Source organism: Entelurus aequoreus, linkage group LG03 (assembly GCF_033978785.1).
Source record: "Entelurus aequoreus isolate RoL-2023_Sb linkage group LG03, RoL_Eaeq_v1.1, whole genome shotgun sequence".
Taxonomy (NCBI): Eukaryota; Metazoa; Chordata; class Actinopteri; order Syngnathiformes; family Syngnathidae; genus Entelurus; species Entelurus aequoreus.
Window position 1 is genome coordinate 65,851,520 of NC_084733.1, and position 20,913 is coordinate 65,872,432.

The 20,913-nt window shown below is 44.0% G+C and overlaps 6 non-coding genes and 1 pseudogene across 6 annotated transcripts; all 7 read right to left on the reverse strand.

Annotated features, from left to right (window-relative positions):
- Positions 1-209: 209 nt before the first annotated feature.
- LOC133646755 (uncharacterized) lies at positions 210-20,910 on the reverse strand (annotated as a pseudogene).
- Positions 2,864-2,942, reverse strand: LOC133647549 (small nucleolar RNA SNORD53/SNORD92). Its single transcript, XR_009825731.1, has one exon. It is a non-coding gene; the product is annotated as a small nucleolar RNA SNORD53/SNORD92 (small nucleolar RNA).
- Positions 5,163-5,241, reverse strand: LOC133647541 (small nucleolar RNA SNORD53/SNORD92). The gene has a single exon (XR_009825723.1). It is a non-coding gene; the product is annotated as a small nucleolar RNA SNORD53/SNORD92 (small nucleolar RNA).
- LOC133647545 (small nucleolar RNA SNORD53/SNORD92) lies at positions 6,438-6,516 on the reverse strand. Its single transcript, XR_009825727.1, has one exon. It is a non-coding gene; the product is annotated as a small nucleolar RNA SNORD53/SNORD92 (small nucleolar RNA).
- Positions 8,426-8,504, reverse strand: LOC133647543 (small nucleolar RNA SNORD53/SNORD92). Its single transcript, XR_009825725.1, has one exon. It is a non-coding gene; the product is annotated as a small nucleolar RNA SNORD53/SNORD92 (small nucleolar RNA).
- On the reverse strand, positions 9,707-9,785 carry LOC133647550 (small nucleolar RNA SNORD53/SNORD92). The gene has a single exon (XR_009825732.1). It is a non-coding gene; the product is annotated as a small nucleolar RNA SNORD53/SNORD92 (small nucleolar RNA).
- LOC133647537 (small nucleolar RNA SNORD53/SNORD92) lies at positions 13,205-13,283 on the reverse strand. The gene has a single exon (XR_009825719.1). It is a non-coding gene; the product is annotated as a small nucleolar RNA SNORD53/SNORD92 (small nucleolar RNA).
- Positions 20,911-20,913: the final 3 nt, after the last annotated feature.

Genomic DNA, 20,913 nt, shown 5'->3' on the forward strand with positions numbered 1-20,913 from the left:
ACCCGGATCTGTCAAGGATCGTGTGATGACTGTCTGTGCACCAGTCTCCCCACGTTAAACAAAGTCACGCACAGGCATCCTCCATAAAGGGATACACCCCTACCAAGAGGATCGTCATACTCGCTTCGAGTGACCGCCGATGATGATTGATCTGCAGTGCAACAGTAAAAAATTCACCAATTAAAAAAAAAAAAAAAAAAGACACTTCATAGTTTTAAGTCTACACAGCACAGACAACAGCACACATACTACTTAGTATGGTCATTGATTGCTACATAAACAATGCGCACATTGCTTATTAATATGGTAATTTATTAACGTGTAGCGACTAATACTTCCGTGTCAACTGAAGTCGAGCGAGCGAGAGGCAGGCGATGAGAATCACTGCGTGAGGTAGGTGATTGACTGATTGAAACTTTTATTAGTAGATTGCAAAGGAAGAGAATACATTATATGAAACAATACAGTAGATATTCCGTACAATTGACCACTAAATGGTAACACCTGAATCAGTTTTTCAACTTGTTTAAGTCGGGGTCCATGTGACTGAGCTCCACCAACTACAATGATCTGGCGAGAGTCAGGTTAGGTAACGTTTGCCGACAACGGCTTGTTAATTATATTATTTTGATTTGACTCGAATTGTAACTCCTAGATGGATATCAGGAAGATATTCGTCCGCAGCAGGGATATATCAGCGAGGAATGAGAGAGGTAAGTGAAGTCCTAGCTAGCTAGGCAACATAAGTCTTGTTTTAAGTTCATGCTAAGTTAGTTAACGTTATTCCTTGTACAAGACAAGCATATTAATTTGCTGTTCGAGCTGTCGGGGGAATTTCCAGTGAGCATGAAACATATTGTTGGTTATGGTCTGCTGGTTCTGCTCAGGACCTTTGCAACAATGATGATTTTGCGTAAGCTTGTGTGAGTTGATGGATACAGCCTATGGATGGTGCATCCAGCCATCCATTTTCTACTGCTTGTCCCTCTCGGGGTCGCTGGAGCCTATCTCAGCCGCATTCGGGCGGAAGTCACCACCTCATCGCAGGGCCAACACAGATAGACAGACAGACATTCACACACGAGGGCCAATTTTAGTGTTGCCAATCAACCTATCCCCAGGTGCATGTTTTTGGAGGTGGGAGGAAGCCACGCAGTGCTTTTCAAATGCTCTATCTTCAGGAAGAAATTTTTTCCCCCCTATCAAGTCGTGAGCCAAATTTTTAAATCCATTCATCCATTTTCTACCACTTGTCCCTTTTTGGGGTCACGTTAAAGTTTATTTCACAGAAAAATAGCACAGTAGACTTGTCTTGTTAATCGGTTTGTCTTTGACTAAAATAATCTTGTCACCAGAAAAATGGCTACAGCTAAAGCATCTGGTTTTGTTCCCAGAAAAAAATAGTACAAATTCTGTATTTGTCACCGGAAAGATGGCTAAAAATATCGGGTTTTGTTGCCGCAATTAGATTTTTTTAAATATATTTTTCAATGTCTGTCCTGACAAAGTGGAACAAAGTACTGGAAGAGGTGAGGGAGAGATGAAAGTTGATGAGTTGACTATCAACGAATGATGTCCGAATCATGTTTTTTTTGCTTCTGAGTCATTTGATTTTGTATATTGATGGCAGAAATACAAAACCTCCCATATGAGGAAAAACAAAAAACAATTTTTAGGGGGGAAAAAAACGGTCAGTTTCTTACAGAATGCTTTTTGGTCAGGTGACTTTTTGTCACAAGGAAGGGTGGGATAACTTTGTAAAGAGAGCAGCTTTTGCTATTCTTATAATCCCATGAAAAATGCAGATAGGAGACTTTGAACTACGTACATATTTGTAGGAAATTGATGGGCCTCAGAGAGATGACACAACGTAGTTAGTGTAAACTACCCCTCTTGCAGTTTTGACAAATGGTTCAAAAAGATTAATTTGTCTTTTTGCTTTTATCAGTACTCGTTTGGAAGTCAAGAGTAAAGTGCACAGGTAGGTCAAATGCATTACCGCAGTACATTTCATGTGGTTAATCAAAGATCTAGAGAACAACAGTCTGATATGACTGAATATTTTAAAAAACTGTTTGTTTTTTCTCTATGAAATCTGTGTGCCCCAGTACAGTATTAAGTCTAGTGATGCCCCTGGAATAGACTGAGTCTCCTCCTAAAAAGACAGGAAGCAGAAGTGGCACAAGAAGTTGAGCGACCCCAAAGAACCCGCAAAAGTAAGAGCACAGAAGACAAGATGAAGCAGATTGATCCCGATTAGACCGTGGGACGGGACAGCGCGTGGTTAGTGATGACGATGACAGACTTCCTGTTCCTTCCTGGTGGCAATATTTCGTCCAGCGGGGTAGGGCGTGTCCGAGGAGGAGTCGTGGTTAAGTGTTCCCCTTCAGGACCCCCAGGAAGCTCTGCAGCTATGACAACGTGTCCACCTCCGGGAGGGGCGGGGTCTACCTTGGCGTGTTTGAGCTCCAACTCTGCCAGCTCCACCAGGTTCTTCCTGAACGCCGCCACTCGCCTGGTCTTGAAGTCGATGAGCTCTGGAGAGAAACCCAGCAGGCTTAGCAGACGGGGACTACCGTGGCGGCGGCGGCGCTCACCTTGCTTGGTGGAGTCGGAGATCTTGTCGAACTTGTGACAGCACAGCTGCTGGCTGCTCTCCGCCTGCAGGATGTCTCGGTTTTTGGCGTGGCCTTTGTCCAGAGCCCTTGTTGGCGCTCTCGTAATCCAGCAGCGCTCGACTCCTGCGGTAGAGCAGGTCCTGCGATGGGAGCGACACAGTCATGCCATCGAATGGTGTGCGCCCACCACGTTAAGACGCTGCCCCCGCCTTATGGCACCACCCCCTCCGGTACACATGCACACTTTGGTCAGACAGCCAAGAGAAAGGTTACATCACACGACATCAGCTCTTTAGCGAAACCTTCTCAGCATCATCACGCCTTCGTGTTCCATTCTGTCCACAACTCACGCCCGCCATCTTTTGTCGGTCACACAGGTCAAGGGCAGGCGTCGGGGACTTGCATTAGTGACGCCAGAGGGGGGGGGGAATCAGGCGGTGGCGCCACCTTACTCCGGCGTCTCCTATGCCAGTCCTCGACGCCTGATCCCGACTCGACCGCCCTCGCAGGTGGTGGCGGGGCGCTGTCACACCCACCTTTGCAGCCTGTGACTCCCGCAGGTAATATTTCAACAAGTCGGCCAACTTCAGGTCCTTGTCGGCCAACTTCAGGTCCTTGTCGGCCGCAACCCGCGCCTCGATTTTCTGCGGGGAGACATAGTGGTCAGCGGGGGCGTGGCGCAGGGCGCCATTCACATGAGAGCCCGGGGCCTACCCTGGTCTTCTTGAAGAGCTCGGACACCTTGAGGAAGAACCTGAAACGCCACAGAGGGACAGGTCAAAACCCTCGGCGACGCTCTTCTCACTTGCACAAGTCGCTGGAGTCCTGCGTGCCCAGCGCGTAGAGACACGACGCCATCCTGTTGATGTCGTCAGCAGCGTCTGAGTGAGGGGCAACACTATTGGCTGTCAGTCATCATGAGGACACGCCCCCTTTCCGCATGCTTCAACACTTTCATTCCATTTGTTGTGTTGTGTCACATCAATCAACAGTCAGCGCACACCAATGTCTTCTATTTTACAGAGGGTAAACATGCCAGGCTAAAGGCAGCTACACGACAGCTAAGCACACAATAGCACACAAGCTAGATGAAACACCTCATGGTGAATCATGAAGTGGAGTGGTCATTGTCTTTTGGCTCACAACAATTCATAAAGTTGAGCTCATGATGCGGACACGTTTATTACTCATACTTTCTGATAGACCTCGGAAACTTTGATCATGAACACAGCTACACACGTTATCATTTTGATGTTATTTCACATCATCATCCATAACCACAAACAATCACACCAACATTTTGCAGCACAAGTTTGAGGGCTGGCTGACATCACTGGTCTAGTTCATTGGGGCCATACCCGATCAATATCCATATCAGTATTGATATCGAGTACGTCACATGTACACAATCACACATACAACTCATCCCATGTTAGCTATTGTTGTTTGAACCTACCAATCATGAATTTTGATACTTGATGCCATCATAGAAGTATGCTAACTCATCCTATGTTAGCATGCTAACATTTTAGCTATTGTTTGCTTAAACCTGCAAATCTTGAATTTTGATACTGGATGCCATCTTAGAAGTATACTTTGAACATGAAAGGATCTCTAAAAAAAAAAATACAGTATGCCCACTGTTCCCAGTATAACAAGTTAAAGCTTGCAGGCTAATTTTGCATTTAGCTTCAATCGACGCCGGCCCACAACTTCAGAGCACAGATAGGTGGCCCATCAAATGTTCTGCCAAACTTGTCTAGTTTTCATTGGTTGTTGTTTTTTACTTTTTGTTTTAAATGATATTTAAACTTGTGTTGGTACAATAATGTCTTCTAATTCATGAACAATCCTAAATACAAAATACATTCAAATCATTGGGATTATTTTTGCTTTACCGTTCAGCGCTACATGACATCTATCACACACACACACACAAATACATATACATAAATGAAAATATATATACACACACATATATTTAATATAAACACACAGTCACCTGCAATTTCTCAATTTCTGCCAAACTTTTCTAGTTTTCATTGATTGTTGTTTTTAATGATATTTCAAGTTATGTTGGTACATTCATGTCTTCTAATTCATGAACAATCCTGATTACAAAATGAATCCAAATCATTGGGATTATTTTTGCTTTAACCGTTCAGCCCTACATGACACCTCTCTCACACTCACACACACACACACACACACACACACACACACACACACACACACACACACACACACACACACACACACACACACACACACACACACACACACACACACACACACACACACACACACACACACACACACACACACAATACATATACATAAATAAAAATATATATACATACATATATATATACGTATTTAATATAAACACGCACAGTCACCTGCAATTTCTCAATTTCTGTCTTGGCAGCTTGTTTGGCTTTTCCGATGGCACACCCCCAGTAGCCCTAAAGTGACACAAACACACACAGATGCAGCAGGTTAAAGATGAGGATGTTGGTGGTTGTGCAAGTTGACAGGTACACTTTGGTCAGACAGCCAAGAGAAAAGTTACATCAAATGACATCAGCTCTCTAGCGAAACCTTCTCAGCATCATCACGCCATCGTGTGTGTGTGTTTGAGTGTGTGTGTGTGTGTGTCCAGGACTCACATAAGAGACACCGGAAGGGTTGACCCTATAGAGCTGCGGGTCGTCGTCTTTGTCGTGGGAGCCCAGGATGAAGCTGTGGGCGACAACAGGTGTGACCAGGTGGCAACAGGTGTGACCAGGAGGGAACAGGTGTGACCAGGAAGCCTCACTTGCAGCCAATGGGTCGCACTGCGCTGTACAGGATGTAGGCGTGCACGTACATGGCCACACGCTCAGACAGGTGCTGTGTGGCGACAGGAAGCGGCGTGAGAGGTGGGCGTTACCACTCTGCGACGGCTTGCCTTGAGGGGAATGTTGTGTCCGTAGTTGGACCTGAAGTTGGACGCCTCCTCCCGGGCCACTTCCGCCAACGAGCGCGCATCAGCCAGGAGACCCGCCACTGCCTGGGGGGGTGTCAGACGGTTACAAGCTTGTTGCTGCTTATAATGATAAATGGGTTATACTTGTATAGCGCTTTTCTACCTTCAAGGTACTCAAAGCGCTTTGACAGTATTTCCACATTCACCCATTCACACACTGATGGCGGGAGCTGCCATGCAAGGCGCTAACCAGCACCCATCAGGAGCAAGGGTGAAGTATCTTGCCCAAGGACACAACGGACATGACTAGGATGGTAGAAGGTGGGGATTGAACCCCAGTAACCAGCAACCCTCCGATTGCTGGCACGGCCACTCTACCAACTTCGCCACGCCGTTCCCTTCACCCCCTCCTGTGTGTGGTTACCATGCCGACGTGTCTGTCGATGTTCAAGATGCGCTTGTTGGAGCCCTCCTCGTACAGTTTGGACAAGACCAGCTTCTCCAAGCCAAACACCACACCGTCTTTACAGCGGATCCCGATGGCTGTGCTGGACACACACAAACGATATCAATATATGTATCGCAATTAACAAACAATATCAACAAATATATCGCAATTAACAAACAATATCCACATATCACAATTAACAAACGATATCAACATGTATATTTCGCAATTAAACGATATCAACATCCATCCATTTTCTACCGCTTGTCCCTTACGGGGTCACGGGGGGTGCTGGAGCCTATCTCAGCTGCATTCAGGCGGAAGGTGGGGTACACCAAGTCACCACCTCATCACAGGGCCGACACAGACAGACAGACAGACAGACAGCATTCACTCACACACTTTGGTCAGACAGCCAAGAGAAAGGTTACATCACATGACATCAGCTCTTTAGCGAAACCTTCTCAGCATCATCACGCCTTTGTTTTCCATTCTGTCCACAACTCACGCCCGCCATCTTTTGTCGGTCACACAGGTCAAGGGCAGGCGTCGGGGACTTGCATTAGTGACGCCAGAGGGGGGGGAATCAGGCGGTGGCGCCACCTTACTCCGGCGTCTCCTATGCCAGTCCTCGACGCCTGATCCCGACTCGACCGCCCTCGCAGGTGGTGGCGGGGCGCTGTCACACCCACCTTTGCAGCCTGTGACTCCCGCAGGTAATATTTCAACAAGTCGGCCAACTTCAGGTCCTTGTCGGCCAACTTCAGGTCCTTGTCGGCCGCAACCCGCGCCTCGATTTTCTGCGGGGAGACATAGTGGTCAGCGGGGGCGTGGCGCAGGGCGCCATTCACATGAGAGCCCGGGGCCTACCCTGGTCTTCTTGAAGAGCTCGGACACCTTGAGGAAGAACCTGAAACGCCACAGAGGGACAGGTCAAAACCCTCGGCGACGCTCTTCTCACTTGCACAAGTCGCTGGAGTCCTGCGTGCCCAGCGCGTAGAGACACGACGCCATCCTGTTGATGTCGTCAGCAGCGTCTGAGTGAGGGGCAACACTATTGGCTGTCAGTCATCATGAGGACACGCCCCCTTTCCGCATGCTTCAACACTTTCATTCCATTTGTTGTGTTGTGTCACATCAATCAACAGTCAGCGCACACCAATGTCTTCTATTTTACAGAGGGTAAACATGCCAGGCTAAAGGCAGCTACACGACAGCTAAGCACACAATAGCACACAAGCTAGATGAAACACCTCATGGTGAATCATGAAGTGGAGTGGTCATTGTCTTTTGGCTCACAACAATTCATAAAGTTGAGCTCATGATGCGGACACGTTTATTACTCATACTTTCTGATAGACCTCGGAAACTTTGATCATGAACACAGCTACACACGTTATCATTTTGATGTTATTTCACATCATCATCCATAACCACAAACAATCACACCAACATTTTGCAGCACAAGTTTGAGGGCTGGCTGACATCACTGGTCTAGTTCATTGGGGCCATACCCGATCAATATCCATATCAGTATTGATATCGAGTACGTCACATGTACACAATCACACGTACAACTCATCCCATGTTAGCTATTGTTGTTTGAACCTACCAATCATGAATTTTGATACTTGATGCCATCATAGAAGTATGCTAACTCATCCTATGTTAGCATGCTAACATTTTAGCTATTGTTTGCTTAAACCTGCAAATCTTGAATTTTGATACTGGATGCCATCTTAGAAGTATACTTTGAACATGAAAGGATCTCTAAAAAAAAAAAAACAGTATGCCCACTGTTCCCAGTATAACAAGTTAAAGCTTGCAGGCTAATTTTGCATTTAGCTTCAATCGACGCCGGCCCACAACTTCAGAGCACAGATAGGTGGCCCATCAAATGTTCTGCCAAACTTGTCTAGTTTTCATTGGTTGTTGTTTTTTACTTTTTGTTTTAAATGATATTTAAACTTGTGTTGGTACAATAATGTCTTCTAATTCATGAACAATCCTAAATACAAAATACATTCAAATCATTGGGATTATTTTTGCTTTACCGTTCAGCGCTACATGACATCTATCACACACACACACAAATACACACAAATACACACACACACACACACACACACACACACACACACACACACACACACACACACACACACACACACACAAATACATATACATAAATAAAAATATATATACATACATATATATACGTATTTAATATAAACACGCACAGTCACCTGCAATTTCTCAATTTCTGTCTTGGTAGCTTGTTTGGCTTTTCCGATGGCACACCCCCAGTAGCCCTAAAGTGACACAAACACACACAGATGCAGCAGGTTAAAGATGAGGATGTTGGTGGTTGTGCAAGTTGACAGGTACACTTTGGTCAGACAGCCAAGAGAAAAGTTACATCAAATGACATCAGCTCTCTAGCGAAACCTTCTCAGCATCATCACGCCATCGTGTGTGTGTGTTTGAGTGTGTGTGTGTGTCCAGGACTCACATAAGAGACACCGGAAGGGTCGACCCTATAGAGCTGCGGGTCGTCGTCTTTGTCGTGGGAGCCCAGGATGAAGCTGTGGGCGACAACAGGTGTGACCAGGTGGCAACAGGTGTGACCAGGAGGGAACAGGTGTGACCAGGAAGCCTCACTTGCAGCCAAAGGGTCGCACTGCGCTGTACAGGGTGTAGGCGTGCACGTACATGGCCACACGCTCAGACAGGTGCTGTGTGGCGACAGGAAGCGGCGTGAGAGGTGGGCGTTACCACTCTGCGACGGCTTGCCTTGAGGGGAATGTTGTGTCCGTAGTTGGACCTGAAGTTGGACGCCTCCTCCCGGGCCACTTCCGCCAACGAGCGCGCATCAGCCAGGAGACCCGCCACTGCCTGGGGGGGTGTCAGACGGTTACAAGCTTGTTGCTGCTTATAATGATAAATGGGTTATACTTGTATAGCGCTTTTCTACCTTCAAGGTACTCAAAGCGCTTTGACAGTATTTCCACATTCACCCATTCACACACATTCACACACTGATGGCGGGAGCTGCCATGCAAGGCGCTAACCAGCACCCATCAGGAGCAAGGGTGAAGTGTCTTGCCCAAGGACACAACGGACATGACTAGGATAGTAGAAGGTAGGGATTGAACCCCAGTAACCAGCAACCCTCCGATTGCTGGCGCGGCCACTCTACCAACTTCGCCACGCCGTCCCCTTCACCCCCTCCTGTGTGTGGTTACCATGCCGACGTGTCTGTCGATGTTCAAGATGCGCTTGTTGGAGCCCTCCTCGTACAGTTTGGACAAGACCAGCTTCTCCAAGCCAAACACCACACCGTCTTTACAGCGGATCCCGATGGCTGTGCTGGACACACACAAACGATATCAATATATGTATCGCAATTAACAAACAATATCAACAAATATATCGCAATTAACAAACAATATCCACATATCACAATTAACAAACGATATCAACATGTATATTTCGCAATTAAACGATATCAACATCCATCCATTTTCTACCGCTTGTCCCTTACGGGGTCACGGGGGGTGCTGGAGCCTATCTCAGCTGCATTCAGGCGGAAGGTGGCGTACACCAAGTCGCCACCTCATCACAGGGCAGACACACACAGACAGACAGACAGACAGCATTCACTCACACACTTTGGTCAGACAGCCAAGAGAAAGGTTACATCACACGACATCAGCTCTTTAGCGAAACCTTCTCAGCATCATCACGCCTTTGTTTTCCATTCTGTCCACAACTCACGCCCGCCATCTTTTGTCGGTCATACAGGTCAAGGGCAGGCGTCGAGGGCTTGCACTAGTGACGCCAGAGGGCATCAGGCGGTGGCGCCACCATACTTCGGCGTCTCCTATGCCAGTCCTCGACGCCTGCTCCCGACTCTACCGCCCTCGCAGGTGGGGGCGAGGCGCAGCCACACCCACCTTTGCGGCCTGCGACTCCCGCAGGTAATATTTCAACAAGTCGGCTAACTTCAGGTCCTCGTCGGCCGCAACCTGCGCCTTGATTTTCTGCGGGGAGACACAGCGGTTAGCGGCGCAAGGCGCCAGTCACACGAGATCGCGGGGCCTACCCTGGTCTTCTCGAAGAGCTCAGACACCTTGAGGAAGAACCTGAAACGCCACAGAGGGACAGGTCAAAACCCTCGGTGGCGCTCTTCTCACTTGCACAGGTCGCTGGAGTCCTGCGTGCCCAGCGCGTAGAGACACGACGACATCAACAGGATGGCGTCAGCGGCGTCTGAGTGAGGGGCAACACTATTGGCTGTCAGTCATCATGAGGATACGCCCCCTTTCCGCATGCTTCAACACTTTCATTCCGGTCCACCTTTGTTGTGTTGTGTCACATCAATCAACAGTCAGCGCACACCAATTTCTTCTATTTTACAGAGGGTAAATATGCCAGGCTATAGGCAGCTACACGACAGCTAAGCACACAATAGTACACAAGCTAGATGAAACACCTCTCATGGTGAATCATGAAGTGGAGTGGTGATTGTCTTTTTGCTTACAACAATTCATAAAAGTTGAGCTCATGATGCGGACACATTTGTTACTGATAATTTCTGATAGACCTCGGCGACTTTGATCATGAACACAGCTACACACTTTATCATTTTGATAATATTTTATATCATCATCCATAACAACAAACAATCACACCAACATTTTGCAGCACAAGTTTGAGGGCTGGATGACATCACCGGTCAAGTTCATTGGGGCCATACCCGATCAATATCCATATCAATATTGATATCAAGTAAGTCACATGTACATGATCACACGAACAACTCATCCCATGTTAGCATGCTAACATTTTAGCTATTGTTTAGAAGTCCCAGCATTTTTCTGTCTACCTAGAAGACCCAGAGAGGGGTCATTTGGCCCGACGCTTTTCCCGAATACACTAATCACTCATTTTGTTATGGTAATGAGGCTGTTAGGGGCAGTTTGTCTAGGTAGACAGAAAAATTATACATGTGGGAAATGCCGAAAGCAGCAATGGCAGTGCCAGGATTGTGAGTGACTGCTCAAATGTATGTCAGTCACGTTTACATGGACATGGTTTTTCATTCTTTGTAAATATGCTTTTTTCTTTGTAAATTTTTTTTTTTAAACTATTTTTGGCACACAAAAATAACAATTGCTTCTGCAACAACCCTCCACACCAAAACTGGGAAAACAGTTGCTTTTTCATTCTTTGTAAATATGTTTTGTTTTGTATTTTTTTTAACAATAAATGTCAGAGTGTTGATCCCTTCATTCTGTTGATCCTTGCAAAAACACACACAACCTACCTCAGAACTAAAGCTTGAGCTGTAAGGTCCCCTCCCCCACACAGGCTCAAGTGGCCCCCTGCCGTGTGCCACTAACAGCCACATTTTCATAACAAAAGGAGTGTCCACAGGGGGGACTAGGGGTCAAATGACCCTCTTGTGTGTTTTCTAGGTAAAAATATCAATTGACCCTTCTCTGGGACTTCGCGTGTTAAACCTACCAATTATGAATTTTGATACTTGATGCCATCATGGAAGTATGCAAACTCATCCCATGTTAGTATGCTAACATTTTCGCTAATGTTGGTTTAAACTTATAAATCATGATTTTTGATACTTGATGTCATCATAGAAGTATGCCAAATCATCCTATGTTAGCATGCTAACATTTTAGCTATTGTTTGCTTAAACCTGCAAATCTTGAATGTTGATACTTGACATCATCTTAGAAGTATACTTAACATGAAAAGATCTCTAAAAAAATACAGTATGCCCACTGTTCCCAGTATAACAAGCTACAGCTAGCAGGCTAATTTTGCATTTAGCTTCAACCGACGCCGGCCCACAGCTTCAGAGCAGATAGGTGGCCCATCAAATTTTCTGCCAAACTTTTCTAGTTTTCATTGATTGTTGTTTTTAATGATATTTCAAGTTATCTTGGTATATTCATGTCTTCTAATTCATGAACAATCCTGATTACAAAATCAATCCAAAGCATTGGGATTATTTTTGCTTTAACCGTTCAGCCCTACATGACATCTCACACACACACACACACACACACACACACACACACACACACACACACACACACACACACACACACACACACACACACACACACACACACACACACACACACACACACACACACACACGTATAAATAAAAATATATGTAAACACATATATATATTTAATATAATGTATTTTTCGGATTATAAATCACAGTTTTTTTCATAGTTTGGCCGTGGGTGCGACATATACTCCGGAGCGACTTGTGTGTGAAATTATTAACACATTACCGTAAAATATCCAATAATATTATTTATCCCATTCGCGTAAGAGACGAAGCAAATGGCAGCAATTGTCACACACACGTCAGCAATCGTCACTTACACGTCAACCAATAAGAATTCGGCGGGGGAGGGTCATGGCAGAAGTGCATTGTGGGTCATGAGATGCTATCTGCTATATGCTACTGCTGTAGCTATTAAAATGGATCACATCAACATTGGTGGTAACTTATAAAAACTGAGAAGGACTGAACAAAAATGGCACCGAAAAGGAAATCATATACTGCAGATTACAAGCTGGACGTAGTGAAATATGCAGCAGAGAACGGCAATCGAGCAGCAGAAAGAAAGGACATACCAGAGGCGACACCGGGGAGGAAGATTTCCTCGGATTTAGCGATCGGGAGTGACAGATTGTTTGGTAAACGTATAGCATGTTCTATATGTTATAGTTTTTTGAATAACTCTTGCCATGATGTGTTGCGTTAACATACCAGGCACGTTCTCAGTTGGTTATTTATGCGTCATATGGCGTACACTTATTCAGCCTGTTGTTCACTATTCTTCATTTATTTTAAATTGCCTTTCAAATGTCTATTCTTGGTTTTTCCTTCTTTATTGTGCATTTTCGGCCGGTGCGACGTATACTCCGGAGCGACTTATAGTCCGAAAAATACGGAAACACACACAGTCACCTGCAATTTCTCAATTTCTGTCTTGGCAGCTTGTTTGGCTTTTCCGATGGCACACCCCTAGTAGCCCTAAAGTGACACACACACACACACACACACAGATGCAGCAGGTTAAAGATGAGGATGTTGGTGGTTGTGCAAGTTGACAGGTACAATTTGGTCAGACAGCCAAGAGAAAAGTTACATCAAATGACATCAGCTCTCTAGCGAAACCTTCTCAGTATCATCACGCCATTGTGTGTGTGTGTGTGCGTGGGATTGTGTGTGTGTGTCCAGGACTCACATAAGAGACACCGGAAGAGTCGACCATGTAGAGCTGCGGGTCGTCGTCTTTGTCGTGGGAGCCCAGGATGAAGCTGTGGGCGACAACAGGTGTGACCAGGTGGCAACAGGTGTGACCAAGAGGGAACAGGTGTGATCAGGAGGGAACAGGTGTGACCAGGAAGCCTCACCTGCAGCCAAAAGGTCGCACGGCGCTGTACAGGGTGTAGGCGTGCACATACATGGCCACACGCTCCGACAGGTGCTGTGTGGCGACAGGAAGCGGCGTGAGCGGTGGGCGTTACCACTCTGCAACGGCTTGCCTTGAGGGGAATGTCGTGTCCGTAGTTGGACCTGAAGTTGGACGCCTCCTCCCGGGCCACTTCCGCCAACGAGCGCGCGTCAGCCAGGGGACACGCCACTGCCTGGGCGGGTGTCAGACGGTTACAAGCTTGTTGCTGCTTCGCCCCCTCCTGTGTGTGGTTACCATGCCGACGTGTCTGTCGATGTCGAAGATGTGCTTGTTGGAGCCCTCCTCGTACAGTTTGGACAAGACCAGCTTCTCCACGCCAAACACCACACCGTCTTTACAGCGGATCCCGATGGCTGTGCTGGACACACACAACTGATATCAATATACATATCGCAATTAACAAACAATATCAACAAATATATCGCAATTAACAAACAATATTAACATATATATCGCAATTAACACGTCTATCGATAAAACATGATAATTTTTTCATTAAATCCTTTTGGGCTGGGCGATAAAATATATCGTGGTAGGGCTGGGCGATATATCGATATATTGCGGGTTTGTCTCTGTGCGATATAGAAAATGACTATATCGTGATGTTCGAGTATACATTCTCACGCAGTTGCTTTTAGCTGCGGGCATTACACTGCATGCGTTTCCCACTCTTTCTTGTCTCTCCTTCAAACAGAGACTTAAACAAGCGCACCTTCTTACATACGTCACGCGTGCAACGTCACACGCTCCCACGGAGCAGAGAAGTAGCGACATGGTAACGTTAGCTGCGATGCTAACGGTGAGGTGCGAGTGGTAATACGAGAGAGAGAAGGTGCGAGTCTGGTAAGAATTAGACAGACAGAGGAAGAATTAATTACCAAGAAAAACAGCACGGGATCCATCGTCCGGCGGTGGTTTGGCTTCAAGTGGGAATATGTTTATGTGGCAAAAGCGTTGCTACAAAAAGTAGCAGCACTGCTAATGTAGCATCTCTTGAAAAGTCACCCGCTAGAGAATGAAGAGTGCTTGAAACTCTGCATGTCAACATCTCGGCCGGTGCCACACCGACAAAATGCCTAAGCAATTATTTCCAGATCAACACCGTATGAAAAAAAAGTCAACAACAGAAGGAGATAACGTCTGCAAGCCTATTATGCAGCTCATTTTTATTTGACAGTTATTGAAATATCTTGTGTGACATCATGCACAAAAGTGCACTTTGTTTGTTTTAAACTATTGTAGTGGCATTCTGTACAAAAAATTCACTTTAATTTAGTGTTGTTTTGATATGTCATCTTAGTGACATTCACAAAAGTGCACTTATAGCTTGTTTTAAAATGTATCTGACAATCTTGCACTTTCTGTTTTGGAAATGACATGAATGTTTGTGCCACTGCTTGATAACTGTTTAATAAATACAGTTTTGCTAAATCGACTTAGTTGTGATTTCCCTCTCTGCATGAAAGTTTAAAATGAGCATAAATTAATGCAGTATGAACAAGAATGTTTTAATGTAGACACATAGAATCATCATACTGCTGTGATTATATGCATCAAGTGTTCATTCAAGGTTAAGGCAAAATATCGAGATATACATCGTGTATCGTGACATGGCCTTAAAATATGGAAACATTAATAAAAGGCCATATCGCCCAGTCCTATATCGTGGTAAGACACGTGATATCAATAAAACATTAAAAATGTTTTTCCAAAAGCCGGGTGATAAAACGATATCAATATATTTATATCACAATAGACACGCACTATCAATAAGACATTTTTTAAGAATCCTTATAGGGTTGGGCGATTAAATGCTATCAAAAAATATCGTGGTAAGACACGTAAGATCAACAAAACAATACACTTTTTTAAAAAAGCCTATAGAACTGGGTGAACGATATCAATATATTTATATCGCTGTAGACACTTAATATCAGTAACACATTACAATTTTTAAAAAATCTTTACAGGGCTGGGTAATAAAACGATATCAATGTTTATCGTGATAGACTAGTGTTGTCCCGATACCAGTATTTTGGTATCGGCGCCATGATATAAATTTAATTTAAAAGAGTACAAAATACACAATGTACATCGCAACAGACACATTATCGATATCAATATATTTTTAAAAGCACTCTGGGCGGGGAGATAAAACAATATCAATATTTTTCACAACAGACACGTATTCAGTGTCAACAAAAATGCGTTCGATAAAATATTCAGTCATTGTGTTCCCTTCTTGGTGGGAAGCAAGGGTGGTTGCATGAACAAAGGCAGGAAGTAGGGCTGGGCGACATGAGCTTTAATTAAATGATAAATGGGTTAAATGGGATAAATAGTGCTTTTCTACCTTCAAGGTACTCAAAGCGCTTTAACAGTATTTCCACATTCACCCATTCACACACACATTCACACACTGATGGCGGGAGCTGCCATGCGAGGCGCTAACCAGCAGCCATCAGGAGCAAGGGTGAAGTGTCTTGCCCAAGGACACAACGGACGTGACTAGGATGGTAGAAGGTGGGGATTGAACCCCAGTAACCAGCAACCCTCCGATTGCTGGCACGGCCACTCTACCAACTTCGCCAAAATATCTCAATATTTTTAGGCCATGTCACGATACACGACATGTATCTCGATATTTTGCCTTAGCCTTGAATTAACACTCTACATTAAAACATTCTTGTTCATACTGCATTAATATATGCTCATTTTAAACTTTCATGCAGAGAGGGAAATCACAATTAAGTCAATTTACCAAAACTGTATTTATTAAACAATTATTAAAGGGAAACTTCGGTTTTTTTCAACCTGGGCCCTGTTTTCATAATTTTTTCTGTATATGTGAGTGCTGGATAAAACATTTTTTGAGGTCGCGCCAGTATTGAGCAGGGCAGGCAGCCTCCAGCCCAGCTAACGCTCGTACACAGGGCAACTGGCTCTCGTCAAAATTCGGCCTATAAACATGCATTTTTTTCACACTGACAGGCTCAGATAGTTACAATGAGTGTCCGACAACATACTAGAAAGGAGAAATTAACGTATGTCTCTACCTTTAGCTGGAGATCGCTGTTTGTTGTGAGCTGTGTCCAAATCTCACCACGCTACAAATCTCGTTCCGAAATCTCGCGATAACTCGCGACAAAACACCGGTGGAATTTTGGGAACATGGAAGAAGGTCTCTAGCACTGCCCTGTTGATCAAGGAGGGGAAATCCTCTGATGACGTTACACAGCGTTGTGTACCGTCCACTGGGTAATCCCCAAACACAGCTGGCTGCAAAAGGTCCCATTCCCTGCAACAGAGGCATTCCTCCTCTGTAGGCAAAGGTACACAGCACCCACAGGAACACCACCAGTTTCCAGTGTTTCGCAGCCTTGCAGCAGCTGGTTCCGTGCCCTCTGCCTGTTGCCCAACTCCGTCTCTCCTCGTCCGTTCTTCAATTTCTTGAAGCTCTTCATCTGTGTACTCCGGCTCAAATAGATACGGCCGGCCATCAAAATCAAATGCAATTTCATCCACGTCGTCCACATCAGGCAAAAATTCAGCCATGACAGACAAACAAACAAACTTTTCTATAAAACTAAAATAACAGTCTTCGGTAATCCAACAGAAAATCACTTCAGTCATCTCTCTTCACCTCAGTCAGGTAACTGTTTTTCCACCGGTGTTTTGTCGCGAGTTATCGCGAGATTTCGGAACGAGATTTGTAGCGTGGTGAGATTTGGACACAGCTCACAACAAACAGCGATCTCCAGCTAAAGGTAGAGACATACGTTAATTTCTCCTTTCTAGTATGTTGTCGGACACTCATTGTAACTATCTGAGCCTGTCAGTGTGAAAAAAATGCATGTTTATAGGCCGAATTTTGACGAGAGCCAGTTGCCCTGTGTACGAGCGTTAGCTGGGCTGGAGGCTGCCTGCCCTGCTCAATACTGGCGCGACCTCAAAAAATGTTTTATCCAGCACTCACATATACAGAAAAAATTATGAAAACAGGGCCCAGGTTGAAAAAAACCGAAGTTTCCCTTTAAGCAGCGCCACATTCATGTCATTTCAAAACAGAAAGTGCAAGATTGTCAGACATTTGAAAACAAGCTATTAGTGCACTTTTGTGCATGATGTCACTAGGATGACAAATCAAAACAACACTAAATTAAAGTGCACTTATTGTACAGAACACCACCACAATAGTTAAGAACAAATAAAGTGCACTTTTGTGCATGATGTCACACAAGATATTTCAAAAAGTGTAAAAGAAAAATGAGCTGCATAATAGGAAATCAAATAGTGTATGTCCTTCGCTACGTGGTAGGTTCCTGCGGACGTTATCTCCTTCTGTTGTTGACTATTTTTTTCATACAGTGTTGATCTGGAAATGGTTGCTTGGGCGTTTTGTTGGTGTGGCACCGAACGGAGATGTTGACATGCGGAGTTTCAAGCACTCCTAGTCTTCATTCTCTAGCGGGTGACTTTTCAAATGATGCTACACATTGGCAGTGGTGCTACTTTTTGTAGCAACGCTTTTGCTGCATACTTGTTCACTATCTACACGCTTGAAGCCAAACCACCACCAGACGATGGACAACCTGCTGTTTTGCTTGGGAATTAATTATTCCTTCATTTGTTAATTGATTCGCACCTACTTTCTCTCGTTTTACCACTAGCACCACAGCTAACGTTACCATGCCGCTACCTGTCTGCTACGCGAGGGCGTATGACGTTGAACGCGTGACAGTATGTGACGTATGTAAGAAGGTGCGCTTGTTTTATGTCTCTGTGAGAAGGAGAGACAAGAAAGACTGAGAAGAGCCTGTAGTGCAGCGTTTCTCAAAGTGTGGGTCGCGCCCCACTGGTGGGGAATAGAGACATGACAGGTGGGGCGCGAGGAACGGGAGGAAATTTCACTTTTATTTTTTTATTATTATATTCTTTGATTTTTTTTTTTTACTATGCTTTCATTTTCTATACACACTGGAAATCACTTTGTGATTCTGTCTGTGAAATCCGCTATATAGATAAATGTAAAATACTTATTTTTCCTGTATGCTTTACATTTCTAGGTAGGAGCGAAAGTTTGACAGACAGCAACAGTAACTAATGGGGGCGGGGCTAAGCGGAAGCTTTGTGAATGGCGAGTCACTGTGCGAGGATTTGCTGTTTTGCAAATACATAAAAAATAGAGCCACTGCTGATGAGCTGTTCAAGATAATGGACAGTTTCCTCAAAGAACACGACCTTAAATGGGAAAACTGTGTGGGCTTTTGCTCTGATGGCGCGCATGGCAAAGTCAAGAAACGGGCTGCAGGCTCTAATAAAGAGGGTTGCGCCAAATGCGCATTGGACACAATGTGTCATTCACCGGGAAACACTCGCGTCAAGGCAGCTCAGCCCCGAATTCAATGAGGTTTTAACAGTGGCAGTGTCAAGCCTGCAACCCCGATTTGAAAAGCTGTGCAGTGCAAAACAGGCTCATTGCAGCCACTAATGCTGGAGTACTGTAAAACTCATGTTCACTTGCCCTGTCCTCCTTTTTTTGGCAAAGATTGCAAAGTGGCACTTTTATTTTCATTTATTATTGAACTTGATGCAAGTTATTTGATTTATTATTGAACTTGATGCAAGTTATAACACTTTTATTTGATTTATTATTGAACTTGATGCAAGTTATAACACTTTTTTTGATTTATTATTGAACTTGATGCAAGTTATAACACTTTTGTTTTATTTATTATTGAACTTGATGCAAGTTATAACACTTTTATTTGATTTATTATTGAACTTGATGCAAGTTATAACACTTTTTTTGATTTATTATTGAACTTGATGCAAGTTATAACACTTGTTTTATTTATTATTGAACTTGATGCAAGTTATAACACTTTTGTTTTATTTATTATTGAACTCGATGCAAGTGATTTGATTTATTATTGAACTTGATGCAAGTTATAACACTTTTATTTGATTTATTATTGAACTTGATGCAAGTTATAACACTTTTTTTGATTTATCATTGAACTTGATGCAAGTTATAACACTTTTTTTGATTTATTATTGAACTTGATGCAAGTTACAACACTTTTGTTTTATTTATTATTGAATTGATGCAAGTTATTTTATTTGATATCGAACTTGATGCAAGTTATACCACAGCTGCACAGTTATTTTATTTATTATTGAACTTGATTTTATTTTATGTTATTTAGTTTGAATGTATAAAACTTGATGTTACTTGATGTTCGATAAATTTGAAAATGTTAAGCTTGGCATTAGCGTTCTGTTGGGGCGATGGGGGCAGGTGGGGCTTGAAAACTCCCCCTTGTCCAAAGTGGGGGATGACAAAAAAAGTTTGAGAACCACTGCTGTAGTGTAATGCCCGCAGGTAAAAGCAACTGCCTGAGAACGTATACTTGAATATCACGGACGATATAGTAATTTTTTATATCGCACAGACAAACCCGCGATATATCGCCCAGCCCTAGCAGGAGGTAATCGCTGATCAGTGGAAGTGACACGCTAACAGCCAATCAGATAACAGTATCAACTAGCAAGTTTGGTTGTCTGGCAGTTGTTTATGTCAATATGGCGAGAAGAGAAAATCAAAATGAATGCCGCAGAGAGCAAAGAAATTGTCAGTTTTTTTGTTCTTTTTTCAAAAGGACCGTAGTCAGACCAATGTGGTCTGTGAATGATGCAAGGCAAGAGCGCTAATACCACACCACCTTAGCCACACTCACCCTTTAGAGCACAGCTGTAACTTCCGGCCTCTAAACCTGCAGAATAGTTCTTCTCAGGTGTCTCTATGTTTACATTTTACCACTCTGCACTATTATCTTACACTTTATTGGACAATTCTTACATATTACTTATTTTTGCACCTTCATTTTAAGAGCTTGTTAAGCGTGAATGTGATTTTACAATTTTGTTTTCCATGCTTGTGTTGATGACATGACGGTTATATTTGAAATAAAATATATTTTCCACAGTGCTGAAACGTTTTTACCAGAATGAAACGAAACAAAATAGATTGAAATAATACCTTTGTTCATTCAACTATATTAAGTTATACACAACAAAGTAGCTTTCAGTTTCTGATTAGCATCAATGTGCTAGCCGGCCTCAATGTAACTCAGCATGCTAGCTAGCTGGCTAGCTAGATGAATGGACGCCACTAACACATTTGAACAAAACATTTTCGACGAGGTGAGAGAAAATCAGAATGTTCTGTCTAAAGTAGAGAGCCTGAAAGAGACAAATACTCACCCCGGTCCTTATGGAGCTCATTTTAACTAAAAGTGTGCGCGCAGCGTGAAAGCGACGCACGAGGAGCACCCGCCGATCGTTAAAC